The sequence below is a fragment of the Lepisosteus oculatus genome, unplaced genomic scaffold (assembly GCF_040954835.1).
Source record: "Lepisosteus oculatus isolate fLepOcu1 unplaced genomic scaffold, fLepOcu1.hap2 HAP2_SCAFFOLD_40, whole genome shotgun sequence".
Classification (NCBI taxonomy): domain Eukaryota; kingdom Metazoa; phylum Chordata; class Actinopteri; order Semionotiformes; family Lepisosteidae; genus Lepisosteus; species Lepisosteus oculatus.
Window position 1 is genome coordinate 684,635 of NW_027167934.1, and position 19,770 is coordinate 704,404.

The 19,770-nt window shown below is 42.5% G+C and overlaps 3 non-coding genes across 3 annotated transcripts; 2 read left to right on the top strand and 1 right to left on the bottom strand.

Annotated features, from left to right (window-relative positions):
• Positions 1-507: 507 nt before the first annotated feature.
• On the bottom strand, positions 508-649 carry LOC138228276 (U4 spliceosomal RNA). Its single transcript, XR_011185362.1, has one exon. It is a non-coding gene; the product is annotated as a U4 spliceosomal RNA (small nuclear RNA).
• Positions 650-2,895: 2,246 nt separating this feature from the next.
• On the top strand, positions 2,896-2,967 carry trnag-ucc (transfer RNA glycine (anticodon UCC)). Its single transcript has one exon. It is a non-coding gene; the product is annotated as a tRNA-Gly (tRNA).
• A 1,174-nt stretch (positions 2,968-4,141) lies between these two features.
• trnat-agu (transfer RNA threonine (anticodon AGU)) lies at positions 4,142-4,215 on the top strand. Its single transcript has one exon. It is a non-coding gene; the product is annotated as a tRNA-Thr (tRNA).
• The last annotated feature ends 15,555 nt before the right edge of the window (positions 4,216-19,770 follow it).

Consider the following 19,770-nt stretch of genomic DNA (forward strand, 5'->3'; position numbering starts at 1 on the left):
CGACATGAATAAACGCATATATAACGTCGAAAACACATCTAACACAGTGCCTGAGGCTTTTTACTGTATGTATCGTGTGTGCCGCAACTAGGAGTATACGGCACTCTGCACAGTGTACGAAGTAAATTATTTTTGCAGTAATTAATTTATTATATTTACTATATTTATTATACACATGTAAATTAATTGCTGCGAAAATAATTTACTTCGTACACTGTGCAGAGTGCCGTATACTCCTAGTTGCGGCACACACGATACATACAGTAAAAAGCCTCATGCACTGTGTTAGATGTGTTTTCGACGTTATATATGCGTTTGTTAATGTCGTCAATTTTACGGTTGCAATTCGACGTTGATTATACGTCGAGGCGACGTATATATACGTATAGCCGTAATTTCGCCGTAAATATACGTATATTCGACGAATCAATGCCCACTGGGAACAAGCTCGCTTCTTTCTACCATGATGTCACCATGACCAAATCTGTCTTTAAACACCTTGCTCAGTCTCTAACGAGACTGTCAAAAATAGCTTTCGCTGATTGTATTGCAAACCGGCGGAAGCGGGGTATTGGGAAAAGTTTTCAACTAGCAATAATCCCGCCTCGGCTAAACCTCACAGGCTACGATACTGCCACTGCGCAAAGCTGACGGTTGCCAGGCAACCGCGGGGATCCTATGGAAATCGTTATCAATCGTCTCATGGCATGTCGTTGCTGTAACGCTTCATATTTGTCGTCTTCTTCTAGCTTGAGGTTTTGAAGAATTTCATGACAGACAAGGGCTCCGTTGGGAACAAAGAAACCCGTTGATTCTTTTCAGCAGCAGAAATACAACCCTTTAAATACAAGATGACAGAACAATGACGAAGGGCATGCCGGGAGGAACTCATGCACTACAGAGGAAAGGGGGTGGGCACGTACAGTTCACATTCAAGCCACAAGTACTCTTCTCGGATGTTGCACAAACAAATCCTAACGTCTTGAAAGCATTGAGGCATGTTTGTGTCCCACTTCCCGTGGCTGCAGGATGACTGACACGAACGGACAAACACAATCTGTGGCGTTTAGCGTGACATAGTCTTGCAGGCATCGTGCTGTCTCACTGCAATACTATACCGCTGGAGGAAACAGTCCATCTGGCCATGAAACTCATTTGAACGTCTAGCTACAGCAACTAACAATATCATGATTTATTCAGGATGTGTGGAATCAGCACGTCCCGGAGACAGCTTCCGAAATCTTGAGCATTCTCTGGTGGTAGGGGCGTTCAAGATGGCGCTCAGGTGGGAGGTAAAGTTTAGTGGTTGAGGATTTTTTTTGAGTTTTTCATGACCTGAATGTTAATTTTTGCTTTTTTTGACTACAGAAAAATAAGGACTTAACACTACTTGTTTAAACTTCAGTTATAATTGAAAGAAAAAAAAACTATTTTTTTTAGGTTTAAGAATTTCGATATGAGTAACACTGGGAAAAGAAAAGAGAGTGCTGGGTCTTCGAAGGAGAACTCTAAGATACCTCAATCGTATATGTATAGCACTACAAGAAAATTGATGGCAACTAAAGGGAAAAGTGAAGCAGCTGGAGGGGACGTGGAAAGAGTGCTGGAGATGCGCTCGTACGCGAGCGCTCGCAGCCCAAGTGAGACTCAGCTGCCAGAGGAAGAGCCGGAGTCCCTGCCCAGCACACCTGTGAAAACCCCGGCAGCCAAGAGAGGAAGGGGCAACCTGACGCTGGAGGAGCTCCAGACCAACATCTTCAACATGATGGCACAGAGCATGGGTGAGCTGAAGGAAATGACTTGATCTAATACAGTCGCAATCGAAAGTCTTAAAAAGTCCATGGACTGTGTGTTTAAAGAGGTTGAAGACTTAAAGAGTGAAGTAAAAGTTCTTAAACAAGTAAATACCAAACAAGAAAAGCATATTAAAGAACTTGAATTGAAAGTGAACGATGTAGATAGATACCGTCGATGATGGAATTTAAAATTATTTGGAGTTAAAGAGGAACGTGATAAGGACCTTGTTGCAACAGTGAAGGGTATCTGTAAAAGGACCCTGCCGGACCAGGAGGACGTAATATCGGCCATTGACTTTGTTCACAAGCTCGGGAGAGCGAACATGTCTGGGCAAGTGCTCCCCAGATCGATTATAATACAGTTCACCAAGAGGACGGCGAGGGACATGCTGTGGCAAGCGGCGAGGGGGAATGAGTATTTGAATGGGAACAAACTGAGGTTTGCAGAGGACCTGTCTGCTGCGGACAGGAGTACCAGGAACCAGCTGTGGCCCCAGGTTGAAGCTGCCAGAAGAGAGGGGAGGAGAGCCTACTTTGTGGGAGCGAGGGCCTTTGTGGACGGGAAGGAGATTTGCTCCCAGTGACTGCTCAGTTAATGATTATGTTTGGTTTTATTTGTTATACCAGTATATACTAGTGTTTCTTTAGTGTTAGTTTGGAATGGTGTAGTTAAGTGTTAAGGACTGTTATAGTTCTGGTTCTTTGAAAAACTCAATAGTTTAGACAGTCTTAGAGTTAGTTATTTGCTTTTGTGTATGTCTTTTTCATGAATGCCAGAGGTACTCGAAATGTTGTTAAAAGAAAAACTGTGTGCTGAGTTTTATTTTTTACAGGAAACGCATGCATGTTGAAACTAAAGTTTATAAATAATTGAGAAATATTAAAGCAAGGAAAATATGATACATGTAAAATATACAATTTGATCACATAATTACTTAATTACCTCTGGTAGTTAAATGCTTTTTTCTGCTGCATTTTTTTTCTCTTGTACATGACTCTGATCCTCTTGTTGTATTTGTATTTGTAAATTCTATGTTTAATAAAATTTTTTTTTAAAAAAGCATTCTCTGGTGGTGTCCTGCAGACTTCCTGTGGGCATGCGTTGGTGGTATAGTGGTGAGCATAGCTGCCTTCCAAGCAGTTGACCCGGGTTCGATTCCCGGCCAACGCAGTGGTGAATGTTTTCAAATGCTATCATGAGCCTTGGATTGTGACTAGCAAAGCGAAGCCTTTTGAAAGAGCTAAAGCACTGAAAAACGGAATTGAGGGAGAATCTTACAGGGGATTCTGAGTGGTGTCTGCATACACGCAGTCCAATATGGGTGCTGAAAGCTTGAGCTACTCTCAATGTCATGCTGGCTTTCCCCGGAGTAAATCTGTTACATTGAAAGAATGCTTCTCGCAGGTTCAAAAAGGGACCCTTGTTAATTGGAGAAATCAATGATTTCAAATGAATTCTGTATGCGTTAAAAGACAGCTATACACAGAAAACATGCAGGACACTGCTCATGCGTGTGGAGTTCAGCCGAAACACAGTGCGTTTTTTCAAGCCATCTGACAAAGCCCGCCCACTGAAAACTGCAGCAGATCGTGTAAAGACGTTCAACTTTGTAACTACTGCACGCACAGGAAGCAGAATAAATTCCTCTTTTCAAACTGTCAAAGGTTTGCTTTACGAACGCCGCAGGACATCGCACAATCTCTTTTGAACAGGGACAAACGATTTCTTATGGGGCGCAGTAAGTACTGTTACTGTCACTGCTCGATACCGACGTTGGCCTACTATACCATGTTCAGCCACCGCTAGAAAATGTACGGCTCTAGCACCGGAGCAAGCAACAGGAGGGCCGACGTCAAACAGGCACATGTGTCAGACATGGAGAGCGACGAGAATGAGATTTGAACCCATGACTGCAGAGCACAATGAATTAGCAGTCCATCACCTTAACCACTCAGCCACCTTGTCGACGAAACTGGGCTGTCCGGACATGGGTTGGCGCGCTCCAGATGATCTTTTTCTTTTTTTTCCCTCGTACTCGAGGGTCATTTTCCTGTTCCACATGTGATTTCAACATTTTCCTTGGGAGATGTCAAGCCAGCAAGCCACTGCTGTGGTTCAGTGGCCAGTGTGGAGTTCAGTGGCCCTGTTGTACACAGAAAGCATATTGAGCTCCTTGGACATGAAAAGTTCCAGATAAGAGCCATTTGTCATCCTTTCTCTTGGTGTCGATGTTGCTATTGTATGTAAAGGTGGCAACTTGCTCAGCAAGCAGGCGGAGCACACACCGAATGCAGATGTGTCTGAGTGGTGTGTCCAAGTGGCTGCAAAAGAACAGCACACCTGGGGCGCCGTGGCTTAGTTGGTTAAAGCGCCTGCCTAGTAAACAGAATATCCTGGGTTCGAATCCCAGCGGTGCCTTCTTTGTTGTGTCTTCTCGAACAGAACTGGTCATTACAGACAACCGCCTACGGCTAGACTTAATTAAATGCAAGTATTCATTTCCTGTCTTTAACGCGACTTGTTTTTCTTAAAATGGATGCAACTTGCAAAACATGAAATACAAGCCTTGCTAATCAGCGCTAGCGGCTGGCAAAAAAAAAAGAAGTCAGCAATGTTTTTTTCTTTAACCTTAACCCTGCTAATGGAGAAGAGTTAAATGACCGAGTCAATGCAGCTTAAACGATGCGCAAGTCGGGTTCTTAGCTGAAAGGGTGGTAAATCACACTCACCCCAGTCCTTAATCTTTTAAAGAGGATACAAAATTGAACCTAGTCGCCACATCACATACATCCTGTTCAATGATAAAAAGGTAACATCTATCCTCGCTCCAGAGTAAATCTCACGTTGAGGGCATCTTTTTTTTCACTTTACCGTGAGTCGGGCTCGGCTGCACAGAGGAGAGAGCAGACCAATGAGGTCACAGGGACAGGGGAGTCACACGCTGGCGGTTTGAATACGCGGAAGATCACTGAGGGATCCACAGTATGTGGACCCTCCGTTCGCCATCAGTCCGCACTCCGGACTCTGAATCCTGCCATCCGAGTTAAGATCTCAGCGGAACCTGAGGTGCAGTTCCTTCTTAAAACGTAATCTGGTGAGCATTTCTAGAATCGCACTTGTATAGATGCAGCCTTTAATGTGTTGCTAGGTTAAAATTGATGACTTCTTGTATTTCAGTAGGCAACTGCCCTCTTGATTTTGGATTTAATCTCTTTATTACAGGGGCGCTTTTATGAAGACAGAGTCATGTTCAGGTACTTTGTTTGATGGAGGAAGCTTATTTCGGACTCTGTGATCTGCTCACCTGGAAAGGTCTGCTGTACTACTACAAGAGAGAAGTAGAGTCTGGAAGAAGGGACAATTTTATGATGCTTTGGAAGATAATGTTTTTTTTTTCTTATACTGAAAATGAAAAGTAGTTGTTTCTATATGGACTCAGTCTTTGGAATTTGTATATTTATATATTTCAGTGAACCCTCAGCCATTCCTTCTGTATTGTAATTCAATTTCTCTTTTAAAATTCCTTCCCCACTTCTAGGACCTGCAGTTGCTGAACTCCACAATGGCTTCTATTGGAAAGTCTGTGACTGAGACCAAGTAAGTGTTCACTTTTTTATGAAACCATTATTTATTTTGGAGCAATGAGCAATTCTTATATAAATGCAATAAAATCATTATGCTCAAACTATGAGAGAGAATTTTAAGGATAATTTAAGAAATCAGTCTTAGCTTGTTTCTATACACAGATGGTATTATTTATTTTCAAAGGAAACCCGCGAGGATTCCCCTGGTGTGCAAGATGTGCCTGAATACTTTTGATCAGCTTCCTGCTCACTTCAAGAGAGCGTGTATGAAGCATGCCACGGCAGAAGAGATCGGGATGGCCTCTCAACAGACGAGGGAGGACATGATGAATCACCTGAAGAACGGGGTCATTGTGGATTACCACAGATAAGAGATCAAAGGACACTTTGTGGGCTTGAAATACAAAGAAAATCTTGTTCTATGGTACAAGATAAATACAAAACTTAAGCTTTTATTTTAATTAGATTTATTTATAAAGCATAAGCAATCATTTATTACATTAATATATGTGAAAATAACATTTTAGTATCATACATTTAGTATATTTAGTTCCTAATGCTGAAAGAAATGATCATAGAACATGACATCTAACCTTACCTGCGGTGTTTTTAATCCCTATTGCTCAATGCACGGTGAAAGCATTGCATACATATGTCTGACAATGAGGAATGGGCCCCTGAGACAGTCATTTGCCTGTTTCACAAATGATCGTATTTTACTAGAGATTCTGTTTGGGATTCAGATGTGCATTCTGACAGCAATCCCTTTCAATAAATGATACGTTCTGGATGAGGTCAAAGGTGTTGGAACACTGTATTTAGGATGTTTGCAGTGATTGTGTGTCTTCTGCTTCAACGCAGTGATATATAGACGTGCTCCTGTAATTTATTGGTACAAGCCCAGGGCAGTGAGCAGTCTGAGGATTTATTTCCAGACGGCATAGAGCAGTGAAGCAGTGAAGTAGTGCAACACACTGGATCATTATATTGTTAGAATCTATTCTACTTACATTATTACATTATACACAATTTGAGTTCATTTTAAAAAGTAAAATGTAATGAAAGGAATGCATTTTCATAAGAAAGATAATACCGATATGCATGTGATAATCTTCCTTATATCATGTAGTGTGTCATTTGGACACTTTGTGGGATTGAAATACAAAGAAAACCATGTTATATGGTACAAGATAAATACAAAACTTAAGCTTTTATTTTAATTAGATTTGTTTATAAAGCATAAGCAATCATTTATTACATCGCTTCTTGAATTAAATCTTTTGACAAGAGGTAAGACTTCTATTTTACATTTAAACCCATGTTTAGCTGTGTTTTTTAGATTTAACTGAACCAATTTCTGTGTGTGATAATGTCCTTGAATTCTGACAACATCACACTAAATTACATGATATAAAACAGCTAATGTTTCTAGAGATAGAATGTTTCTAGAATGTTTCTGGGATGCTGGGATGTTTCTGGGATGCTTCTAATTACTTTTTATTACCAGGGACAGTTTAATTCACCTTGTACAGTACTGAAAGACCAAGATGCTTTTTTCTAAAGTTATTTAACATTTTATAGAACTTTGTCTACTATGGCAACATGATGAGCTTGGTGAAACTTGGAAAAATACTGCTTGGACACTTATCTTAAGATAAAGATAGGATAAAGGTTTATCTTTTGCACCTACCTGACCCCCAGGGAAGGCCAATCCTTTCTAAGTTGATGGTTCCCTACAGTAGACTGTACTTTAATTTCAAAGGTAATGTATATTGACCCAAATCAGTTTTGGACTCCAATCTACTGACGAAATGGAGCCTATCCTTTTTTCAGGATTTTAGCATCATACGTTTGGTATATTTAGTCCCTAATGATGAAAGAAATGATCATAGAACATTTGGACACTTTGTGGGCTTGAAATACAAAGAAAATCATGTTCTATGGTACAAGATAAATACAAAACTTAAGCTTTTATTTTAATTCGATTTCTTTATAAAGCATAAGCAATCATTTATTACATCGCTTCTTGAATTAAATCTTTTGACAAGAGGTAAGACTTCTGTTACATTTAAACCCATGTTTAGCTGTGTTTTTTAGATTTAACTGAACCAATTTCTGTGTGTGATAATGTCCTTGAATTCTGACAACATCACACTAAATTACATGATATAAAACAACTAATGTTTCTAGAGATAAAGTTTCTGAGATGCTTCTAATTACTTTTTATTACCAGGGACAGTTTAATTCACCTTGTACAGTACTGTAAGACCAAGATGCTTTTTTTTAAAGTTATTTAACATTTTATAGAACTTTGTCTACTATGGCAACATGATGAGCTTGGTGAAACTTGGAAAAATACTGCTTGGCCACTTATCTTAAGATAAAGATAGGATAAAGGTTTATCTTTTGCACCTACCTGACCCCCAGGGAAGGCCAATGCTTTCTAAGTTGATGGTTCCCTACAGTAGACTGTACTTTAATTTCAAAGGTAATGTATATTGACCCAAATCAGTTTTGGAATCCAGTCTACTGACGAGATGGAGCACATCCTTTTTTCAGGATTTTAGCATCATACGTTTGGTATATTTAGTCCCTAATGCTGGAAAGAAATGATCATAGAACATTTGGACACTTTGTGGGCTTGAAATACAAAGAAAATCATGTTCTATGGTACAAGATAAATACAAAACTTAAGCTTTTATTTTAATTCGATTTCTTTATAAAGCATAAGCAATCATTTATTACATTAATATATGTGAAAATAACATTTTAGCATCATACGTTTAGTATATTTAGTCCCTAATGCTGAAAGAAATGATCATAGAACATGACATCTAACTTTACCTGCGGTGTTTTTAATCCCTATTGCTCAATGCACGGTGAAAGCATTGCATACATGTGTCTGACAATGAGGAATGGGCCCCTGAGACAGTCATTTGCCTGTTTCACAAATGATCGTATTTTACTAGAGATTCTGTTTGGGATTCAGATGTGCATTCGGACAGGAATCCCTTTCAAGAAATGATACGCTCTGGATGAGGTCAAAGGTGCTGGAACACTGTATTTAGGATGTGTTTGAAGTGATTGTGTGTCTCCTGCTTCAACGCAGTGATATATAGATGTGCTCCTGTAATTTATTGGTACAAGCCCAGGGCAGTGAGCAGTCTGAGGATTTATTTCCAGACGGCATAGAGCGGTGAAGCAGTGAAGTAGTGCAACACACTGGATCATTATATTATTAGAATCTATTCTACTTACATTATTACATTATACACAATTTGAGTTCATTTTAAAAAGTAAAATGTAATGAAAGGAATGCATTTTCATAAGAAAGATAATACCGATATGCATGTGATAATCTTCCTTATATCATGTAGTGCGTCATTTGGACACTTTGTGGGATTGAAATACAAAGAAAACCATGTTATATGGTACAAGATAAATACAAAACTTAATCTTTTATTTTAATTAGATTTGTTTATAAAGCATAAGCAATCATTTATTACATCGCTTCTTGAATTAAATCTTTTGACAAGAGGTAAGACTTCTATTTTACATTTAAACCCATGTTTAGCTGTGTTTTTTAGATTTAACTGAACCAATTTCTGTGTGTGATAATGTCCTTGAATTCTGACAACATCACACTAAATTACATGATATAAAACAGCTAATGTTTCTAGAGATAGAATGTTTCTAGAATGTTTCTGGGATGCTGGGATGTTTCTGGGATGCTTCTAATTACTTTTTATTACCAGGGACAGTTTAATTCACCTTGTACAGTACTGAAAGACCAAGATGCTTTTTTCTAAAGTTATTTAACATTTTATAGAACTTTGTCTACTATGGCAACATGATGAGCTTGGTGAAACTTGGAAAAATACTGCTTGGACACTTATCTTAAGATAAAGATAGGATAAAGGTTTATCTTTTGCACCTACCTGACCCCCAGGGAAGGCCAATGCTTTCTAAGTTGATGGTTCCCTACAGTAGACTGTACCTTATCTTCAAAGGTAATGTATATTGACCCAAATCAGTTTTGGACTCCAATCTACTGACGAAATGGAGCCTATCCTTTTTTCAGGATTTTAGCATCATACGTTTGGTATATTTAGTCCCTAATGATGAAAGAAATGATCATAGAACATTTGGACACTTTGTGGGCTTGAAATACAAAGAAAATCATGTTCTATGGTACAAGATAAATACAAAACTTAAGCTTTTATTTTAATTAGATTTATTTATAAAGCATAAGCAATCATTTATTACATTAATATATGTGTGTAGCGGCGAGGCTTATTAATAAGGCAGAATTAAGTGTTCTGAGCCTTCCCAAATGAGGCCCCATTTCTCTGTTCATCTCTGTGGTGCAGCCACAGAGAAACTGTTCTGCAGGGTGATTTAAGGTCCTAGGACAGCTCCCAAAGGGGGATGCACTTAGCTAAGCCTGGCTATCATGATCAATGGTCATCCATTGGCGCCTATCTGTCTAGGGAGTGCCAGTTGGACATCTGGACTGCATTACTAAGTGTCAGGACTAAGTGACTCATATCTCACCTTGATCAATCAATCAGGGACTGGTAGGGCCGAGTAACCCACGTGGGACTCTGATGCCCATGGAACTTTCAGCCAATCAATGAGCTGAAGTTCCTCCAGGTAAAAACAGGCAACACAGAGAGCCTGTGAGATTCAGTAAGATTCAGAAGGGAGGATTCAGAGGATTCTGTGGACAATTCTAAAGGGAATTCAAAGGAGAATTCCAGGGCAGGACGGCCCAGGAGCAGAAGGCTCCCAAGGGCAGGACATTCTCGCAGCGCGCCTCCTGACCATCCTGAGACTCAGCCCGGACAACCACGGAACGGCCAGTGTGTACGAGTGCCAGAACTTTCCTTTGTTCTAAGAGTCTAGAGCGGAGGTTGCCAGAGAATAACCAGAGGATCCACCCGAGGTTAGCACCAGCAGCAGGCCTTGTGAACAGGTCGGAACTGTGGACAGCTGAATCACTATTCAGAACTAGCTCTTCATCAGAAACGAACCGGTCCTCTTCCTGACTTGCTGGGACCCACAGTCATCTTTTCTCCTGTGCACAAACTTTGCTAGTTAAAGCCCACAGTGAGCATCAGCAGTGCAGCGTCGCAAGCCGCACAGCACAGCCTGGCACGGAGCCAGAGAGCGCGGATTGGACAGCAACAGCCTGCAACTGTTTCTTTGTACCCGCAGGAAGATCTGAATCCCCAAAGATTGGATGAGTATTCAACTTCAATGCATTACAGCTCGAGAATTCAATTGTTATCCCAACCAGTTGATATCAATTTAATTCCTAAGAGTTATGTACTTGTTTGAGTATCTAATGTAGAAGTTATAACCAAGTTCATTAACGAAACGGTCTTAATGAATGATATACTGAACGTATGTCCTCTTGATATGTGTAACACTTCGTAACTGACTGAATATATATCTTTTGTATTCTGATAACCCTCTTGATAAGATCTGTTAGGTTTACATGCATATTTTATGTATTAATAAATGTATCCTCGTGTATTAGTACCTGTGTGTGCGCGTTGTTTGAGTTATGTCACATGGTTGGATTCTAAAGCTATCAAAAGAATCAACTTTGTGATTTACTGCTACAATTAATAATTGTCTCAGTAAATGCCCAAACCCTACAGAACTGGTGCCTTCAGAGACCCCCTACATTTAATTTTGCTATGGCAACATTACATATTTGGCGTCCCTGAGCCGGTTTTCTTACATTATTTGGCGTCCCTGGGTGGGCGTGGCAAGACTGAAATGAGTCAACCAAGCGGAATAATTCAATATAAAACGCCGCGGGTTTCATACACAACAATACGGTGTGCTGAAAGCCGAAAGAAAAAAAAGTTCCCCTTGCTCTTTAAGCAGTGCTTGATTGTTTTGTGATCTTTTGCGATCTACCGGGTTGATTGCATACTTGATCTTGTGGTTTTCTGTGGTAAAACTGTGATTTCGTACTTAAAAGTAATACTCTTTAAGTTTAACGATGGTTGCTAAAAGGTCTGAATTCGAGTCGCTATTAAGCACTCTCTCTAGCAGCGACAGGTCTGACCACGATCTCTTCCATATCTCCGTCAGCGGAGAAGCTAGAAGGATAAATCTCCATTCTCTGAGAGAGCTAGCGAAGGACATAGAGAGATTTGACCCCGCAGTGTCAAAGAATAATATCGAGAGTTATATTCAGGACCTCAGGTATACCCTGCAGTATCTGCCAAACGCCACAGAACAGGAGAAAGTGTTTCTGGTCAGGAAAACTACCAGCAGAGCTGTACATGAGTGGATGGCTAGGCAGATGAAAGAAGTCTGTAATGATTTTGAGCAGCTTTGTCAAGCACTTATCGAAGAAAACAGTGCGTTTATTGACCCGACTGCTGCGATAGCCGCCGCTCTTAACATTAAGCACAAGAGAGCAGAGTCCCCTCGCGAATATTACGAGAGACTTAGACGAACTTATTTTGCAGGGCGAAATGATGAGGGTTGCGAAGAGAACACACATTTCAAGGGTTTATTCATTGCGAATCTCCACCCGTCAGTCAGAAAGATGATCTTAATGCATACAGATGCACAGACCATGAAAATGACTGATATTAAGAGATTCGTGCAGAAATCCTGGGAGTATGATGTCCAAAGTCGCTCTGAGCAAAAAGCTGTTAAAGTGACTGTGTTTGCCGTCAGAGCCAGCAGGGTTAATTCCCCCCTGCTCGAAGGAGCACAGGCTCCTGAGCTGGCTAAGCCCCGTTCCAAAGCATGCACACAGGACCACACCCAGCGTCCTAAGTGCCATGAGAACACCGGGGGAGGGAAAGGGCTAGATAAAGCTGAACAAAAGGATTCAGTAGCCACCCGCCTGGCCAGGCTTGAACAAGCTTTATTAGGACAGGGACAACCGCTCCCCAAGGCTGCCGGAAGCGTGAATGAGCTGATACTCTCCATGAGGAGGCGGAGACCCGCCCCCTCTCCCTCCCTCAGTCTATCTGATTGAGCAGAAGGGTTCCTGCCTGGATGAATTCAGCCACTCCCAAGTGAGTGCTGACTCCACCCCTGAAGTCACAGAGCAGGCAGTAAAACACAGAGGAAAAGCAAGAAGCTTTTACCTCAAGGCTGCCATGGGAGATGTCTTACACTGTGAGACACTGATTGACACTGAGGTTGAAAGGTGTTTGATGTCACACGGCAAGCTCAAACGGGTTGAAAAAGAAAAGGGCATGCGACTCAGAGAGGAACCTTTGGTGGATCACCAGAAAGGCAAAGTGTGGAAACAGGTCAAGGCTCCTAAGCCTTCTGTACAGAAGGAAAGGGGGGCCAAGAGGCAGACTGTGCTCACACAGTGCCCACCGAACACAGAAGCCTATGTGGAGATTCCTTCTGTTCCCTCTGGACAAGAAATAAAAATATTTCCTTGTTCCCCGGATATACAGTGCCTTGCGAAGGTATTCGGCCCCCTTGAACTTTTCAACCTTTTGCCACATTTCAGGCTTCAAACATAAAGATATAAATTTTTTATTTTATGTGAAGAATCACCAACAAGTGGGACACAATTGTGAAGTGGAACAAAATCTATTGGATTTTTGAAACTTTTTTAACTAATAAAAAAATGAAAAGTGGGGCGTGCAAAATTATTCGGCCCCTTTACTTTCAGTGCAGCAAACTCACTCCAGAAGTTCAGCGAGGATCTCTGAATGATCCAATGTTGTCCTAAATGACTGATGGTGATAAATAGAATCCACCTGTGTGTAATCAAGTCTCTGTATAAATGCACCTGCTCTGTGATAGTCTCAAGGTTCTGTTGAAAGCGCAGAGAGCATCATGAAGACCAAGGAACACACCAGGCAGGTCCGTAATACTGTTGTGGAGAAGTTTAAAGCCGGATTTGGATACAAAAAGATTTCCCAAGCTTCAAACATCCCAAGGAGCACTGTGCAAGCGATCATCTTGAAATGGAAGGAGTATCAGACCACTGCAAATCTACCAAGACCTGGCCGTCCCTCTAAACTTTCAGCTCAGACAAGGAGAAGACTGATCAGAGATGCAGCCAAGAGGCCCATGATCACTCTGGATGAACTGCAGAGAACTACAGCTGAGGTGGGAGAGTCTGTCCATAGGACAACAATCAGTCTTACACTGCACAAATCTGGCCTTTATGGAAGAGTGGCAAGAAGAAAGCCATTTCTCAAAGATATCCATAAAAAGTCTCGTCTAAAGTTTGCCACAAGCCACCTGGGAGACACCCCAAACATGTGGAAGAAGGTGCTCTGGTCAGATGAAACCAAAATCGAACTTTTTGCCCACAATGCAAAACGATATGTTTGGCGTAAAAGCAACACAGCTCATCACCCTCAACACACCATCCCCACTGTCAAACATGGTGGTGGCAGCATCATGGTTTGGGCCTGCTTTTCTTCAGCAGGGACAGGGAAGATGGTTAAAATTGAGGGGAAGATGGATGCAGCCAAATACAGGACCATTCTGGATGAAAACCTGTTGGAGTCTGCAAAAGACCTGAAACTGGGACGGAGATTTATCTTCCAACAAGACAATGATCCCAAACATACAGCAAAATCTACAAAGGAATGGTTCACAAATAAACTTATCCAGGTGTTTGAATGGCCAAGTCAAAGTCCAGACCTGAATCCAATCGAGAATCTGTGGAAAGAGCTGAAAACTGCTGTTCACAAACGCTCTCCATCCAACCTCACTGAGCTCGAGCTGTTTTGCAAGGAAGAATGGGCAAGAATTTCAGTCTCTCGATGTGCAAAACTGATAGAGACATACCCCAAGCGACTTGCAGCTGTAATCGCAGCAAAAGGTGGCTCTACAAAGTATTAACGCAAGGGGGCCGAATAATTTTGCACGCCCCACTTTTCATTTTTTTATTAGTTAAAAAAGTTTCAAAAATCCAATAGATTTCGTTCCACTTCACAATTGTGTCCCACTTGTTGGTGATTCTTCACATAAAATAAAAAATTTATATCTTTATGTTTGAAGCCTGAAATGTGGCAAAAGGTTGAAAAGTTCAAGGGGGCCGAATACTTTCGCAAGGCACTGTACAGGGAAGTCGTGTCCCGGCCAAGGTCCCAACAGCCTCCATGCCACAGGAGCGGTGCTCCAAGCAGCCGCCTGATCCACCAGGTAAAGCACACACCTTTTACATCCCTAAAGAGGAGCAGATCTCCCCACCTGGCGATGAAAAGGAGCTTTCCCTGTGCACCCTGGCACCCAAGAGGGGTCAGGAACACCACCCTGCAGTGGTGGAAGGGATCCAGATGGCAGGAGAGCAGGTTGGTGATGTAGCCCTCACCCTTAGCCCTGAGAGGTCCTCTATTAGTAAGGATCTGCTTGAGCAGCTGTCACAGGGCCACCGCCAGGTGCCCCTGGTGCAACATTCACAGGTTAGACAGGAGGTCCAGCTGGACGCTGAGACTACTGCGCTGTGGACACACCTGATCCCAGATGCCGATTCCCTCTGCTGTGACCCAGGGAACCTGCAGTCAGGTAACATTATTTCTCACAACTACCAGGTAGTGAGTGAGACTGACCTGATTGTTCCTGCCTCAACGGCAGGGTTGCCAACACACCCAGTCCCCCAGAAGGGACAGGGAATGAAAGCCGAGCCGGTTTTCTTACAGCCACCAGCTCAGTCTGTCAGTCTGAGTCTGACCAACAGTGGTTCAGCCAGACTGGAGCTGGATGGTCAAGTCACCCGCCTGCCAGTGCAGGACATCGCAAAGAGGGGTGTCAGAATCCCCGCCTGCACTGACATGGGCCTGGTGAGTGATAGTAAGTTCAAAGACAGTGAACTAGCTATCCCAGTGCTGGGGCAGCTCCCTGAACCCCTAGCAAGGGAAGGGGGGAGCGAGCAGGTGTCCTACACCCACGCCCAGCGAACGATTGTAAACATGCCGATAGAGGGATTCCTCAATCAGGAAGTGTGCAGGGTGGACCTGAACAGTGAGAATGGGGTAACAATCCCAGATCACTCAGGTGCTCCAGATGACCACTCAGCCGAGGGTCAGGCATGCTCTACCGCTGCACCACCCCCTGCAGGGTTCCTAGAGCACAGGCATGAACAAATCGAAAAAGCAGATGCCCTGGAAAAGGAGGAGCAGCATCAGCAGCTGCGTCAGATCTCCCCATATTTCCAGGATGTTGGTGCCCAAGATGCCACAGGGCATACTGAGAAAGACACCATGTACACGCTGCGCCAGCTTAGAAAGGCGACAGTCACTCAGAAGGAGATGACTGGGATCAGCCACCCGAAAAGACTTTTGGGAGGACTGATTGCTGCCGCCACTGTTGCACGTTTGCTTTTTTCTGGTAGGTTTGTGTGCTACTGGCACTCTCACCCTGACTGCCCCAAGAAGGCAGGGGTCAGAGATGCCGGAGGGTAGTGACAGACTGTATCGACAGCAGCAAAAGTTGGAAAGCTTAGGGAAAACCCTACAGGCAATTTCCTATGCAACAGGGTTAAACCTTATTCCCCAACCAGTGGACATGATTGTTGGTGTTATACAGTGGGTTTATGCTTGTGTGCAACAGGCCAGAATGTTGACACAAGACCTATTAAGGGAGCTTAGTGCCACTGTAGCTAGTCTAACCACGGCACGATTCCCAACCCACTTGATTCCACTCTTCTCAGTAGAGGAGTATGTGACATTAACCCCATCGCTCATAGCTCACCCAGAAGGCAATCCAAGATTGAATTTGGTTCCAAATCTTGAGATGGGTATGGCCACCAAAGCTATCCATTGGCTGTGTCTAAACGATTCACCAATGAAGGGTGTAAAGCTACTAACGAGCAGAGGGAGGTTAATGAACCCCATGAAGAGCAGGTAGGAAGTAAATGGCTGGTCAGCACACCACATTTAACTGACACTATGACTTGTGACAGGCATGATACAGCTACCACAATGCAGCTACCTAATCAAACAGTTTTCCTGCAAGTTCCCGAGGAGGCCATAGTACAGCATGGTAACTTAACACTGTACGGTCTGGAACCAGACAACATAAGACCAAACTTGAGGTCATGGATGCCTTCAGGTGCCACACTATTGAATTGGATAGAAATCCAAGAAACAGTAAGCCCTGAAGAGGTACAGGTAGTTAGTTTGCTTTAATGGAACAAACCTCCAAACCACCCAAGCAGATACCCAACACAGGTGTTGTGGTTTATCGCGGGGCTGGGAACAGGAACTGTTGTTATTGTAACACTGCTGCTGGGAAGCTGGATCATGACTGACAGTGTACTCTGAATGCTGTACTCTTGCATCAAAATGTAATCTGGGTAGCATGAATGAGTCAAAGGTAGCATGTCAAAAGAAAGGAAGTGATTTCTCCCCAAATATGTACTACAGAGGTATCAGATATTGACAGTGAACTTCCTGATGTGTAATTCCTAGACTTAGATAATGTCTCCTACCGTGTTTATACATACTCCAGATGTTATTCATCCTGTTTGTATCCAACGCTGGTTCCGGTATGAATTCTCGAGGAGTAATGTGGACATTTAAGATTAATGTTCTAATGGCAAGGGACATCACTTAACTCTGTTTTGTTTTGAAGGCAACAACGCCTCAGGACCTCATGACCTTCAAAAAGGGGGGATATGTAGCGGCGAGGCTTATTAATAAGGCAGAATTAAGTGTTCTGAGCCTTCCCAAATGAGGCCCCATTTCTCTGTTCATCTCTGTGGTGCAGCCACAGAGAAACTGTTCTGCAGGGTGATTTAAGGTCCTAGGACAGCTCCCAAAGGGGGATGCACTTAGCTAAGCCTGGCTATCATGATCAATGGTCATCCATTGGCGCCTATCTGTCTAGGGAGTGCCAGTTGGACATCTGGACTGCATTACTAAGTGTCAGGACTAAGTGACTCATATCTCACCTTGATCAATCAATCAGGGACTGGTAGGGCCGAGTAACCCACGTGGGACTCTGATGCCCATGGAACTTTCAGCCAATCAATGAGCTGAAGTTCCTCCAGGTAAAAACAGGCAACACAGAGAGCCTGTGAGATTCAGTAAGATTCAGAAGGGAGGATTCAGAGGATTCTGTGGACAATTCTAAAGGGAATTCAAAGGAGAATTCCAGGGCAGGACGGCCCAGGAGCAGAAGGCTCCCAAGGGCAGGACATTCTCGCAGCGCGCCTCCTGACCATCCTGAGACTCAGCCCGGACAACCACGGAACGGCCAGTGTGTACGAGTGCCAGAACTTTCCTTTGTTCTAAGAGTCTAGAGCGGAGGTTGCCAGAGAATAACCAGAGGATCCACCCGAGGTTAGCACCAGCAGCAGGCCTTGTGAACAGGTCGGAACTGTGGACAGCTGAATCACTATTCAGAACTAGCTCTTCATCAGAAACGAACCGGTCCTCTTCCTGACTTGCTGGGACCCACAGTCATCTTTTCTCCTGTGCACAAACTTTGCTAGTTAAAGCCCACAGTGAGCATCAGCAGTGCAGCGTCGCAAGCCGCACAGCACAGCCTGGCACGGAGCCAGAGAGCGCGGATTGGACAGCAACAGCCTGCAACTGTTTCTTTGTGCCCGCAGGAAGATCTGAATCCCCAAAGATTGGATGAGTATTCAACTTCAATGCATTACAGCTCGAGAATTCAATTGTTATCCCAACCAGTTGATATCAATTTAATTCCTAAGAGTTATGTACTTGTTTGAGTATCTAATGTAGAAGTTATAACCAAGTTCATTAACGAAACGGTCTTAATGAATGATATACTGAACGTATGTCCTCTTGATATGTGTAACACTTCGTAACTGACTGAATATATATCTTTTGTATTCTGATAACCCTCTTGATAAGATCTGTTAGGTTTACATGCATATTTTATGTATTAATAAATGTATCCTCGTGTATTAGTACCTGTGTGTGCGCGTTGTTTGAGTTATGTCACATGGTTGGATTCTAAAGCTATCAAAAGAATCAACTTTGTGATTTACTGCTACAATTAATAATTGTCTCAGTAAATGCCCAAACCCTACAGAACTGGTGCCTTCAGAGACCCCCTACATTTAATTTTGCTATGGCAACATTACATATTTGGCGTCCCTGAGCCGGTTTTCTTACATGTGAAAATAACATTTTAGCATCATATTATTACATACAGGTCTCTAGCTTCAACACAGTGATATATATATATACTCAGTGATTTATTGGTACATGCCCAGGTCAATAATCAGAATGAGGATTTATTTCCAGACGGGCTATAGGTAGTGTTGTGAAATACTTCAACACACTGGATCGCAGATTTAGACCCCCTGCACTCTTACTCCTTAAAAACCAAAGAAATGAAGATATGTAGCAATTACATTGCAACAGGGCTGACAGTGACTTAATGCTTATACTAGTGGACTTCTGGTACCTTTAGGGTACGGTGTTCCCTGAAGGGCTCTCAAACCCCGCATTTCAGATGCCTAGCTGTTTCGCTGATGTGTTGCACCTCAGAATCACTTTTAAACCTTACCTCTGGTATCTTTAATCCCTATTGCTCAACGCATGGTGAAAGTATTGCATAAATGTGTCTGAAAATGAGCAATGGGCACCTGAGAGACTCATTTGCCTGTTTCACAAATGATCATATTTGACTAGAGATTCTGTTTGGGATTCAGTTGTGCATTCTGACAGCAATCGCTTTCAAAAAACGATACATTCTGGATGAGGTCAAGGTGCAGGAACACTGTATTTAGGATGTGTTTGCACTTATTCTGTGTCTCTAGCTTCAACACAGCGATATATGTATATGCTCACTGATTTTTTGGTACATGCCCAGGGCAATAATCATTATGAGGATTTATTTCCATATGTGCTAGAGGTAGTGTTGTGAAATTCTTCAACACACTGGATCGCAGGTTTAAACCCCCTGCACTCTTACTCCTTAAATACCAACAAATGCAGATATGTAGCAATCATATTGTAGCGGACACTCATTTGCCTGTTTCACAAATGATCATATTTTACTAGAGATTCTGTTTGGGATACGGATGTGCATTCTGACAACAATCTCTTTCAAAAAATGATTTTACCTTATCGCAGCTTTGCCCTTCTTGCCTCTTTGGAAAATATCTCCATCTTGTGGTCGTTGTTGGTAATGTCTAGACAATATCTCCATCTTGTGGTCGTTGTTGGTAATGTCTTCTTATGCCCTTTTTTATTTTAATTCTCTATTAGTTGATTCTAGTATCTCTACAATGGAGCTGAAAATTTTCCAGAAAGTGGTTGCAAGCCCGATATCATGCGAAGAAACTTCAGGATTCGGGGATCAGTCAATGGATTTTCTTCAAAGTTGGATTTTTGCACTCTGTGGACCAAGAGATGTTGTTCTATAATGTTTTTTTTTTTTCAAATTTAAAAAT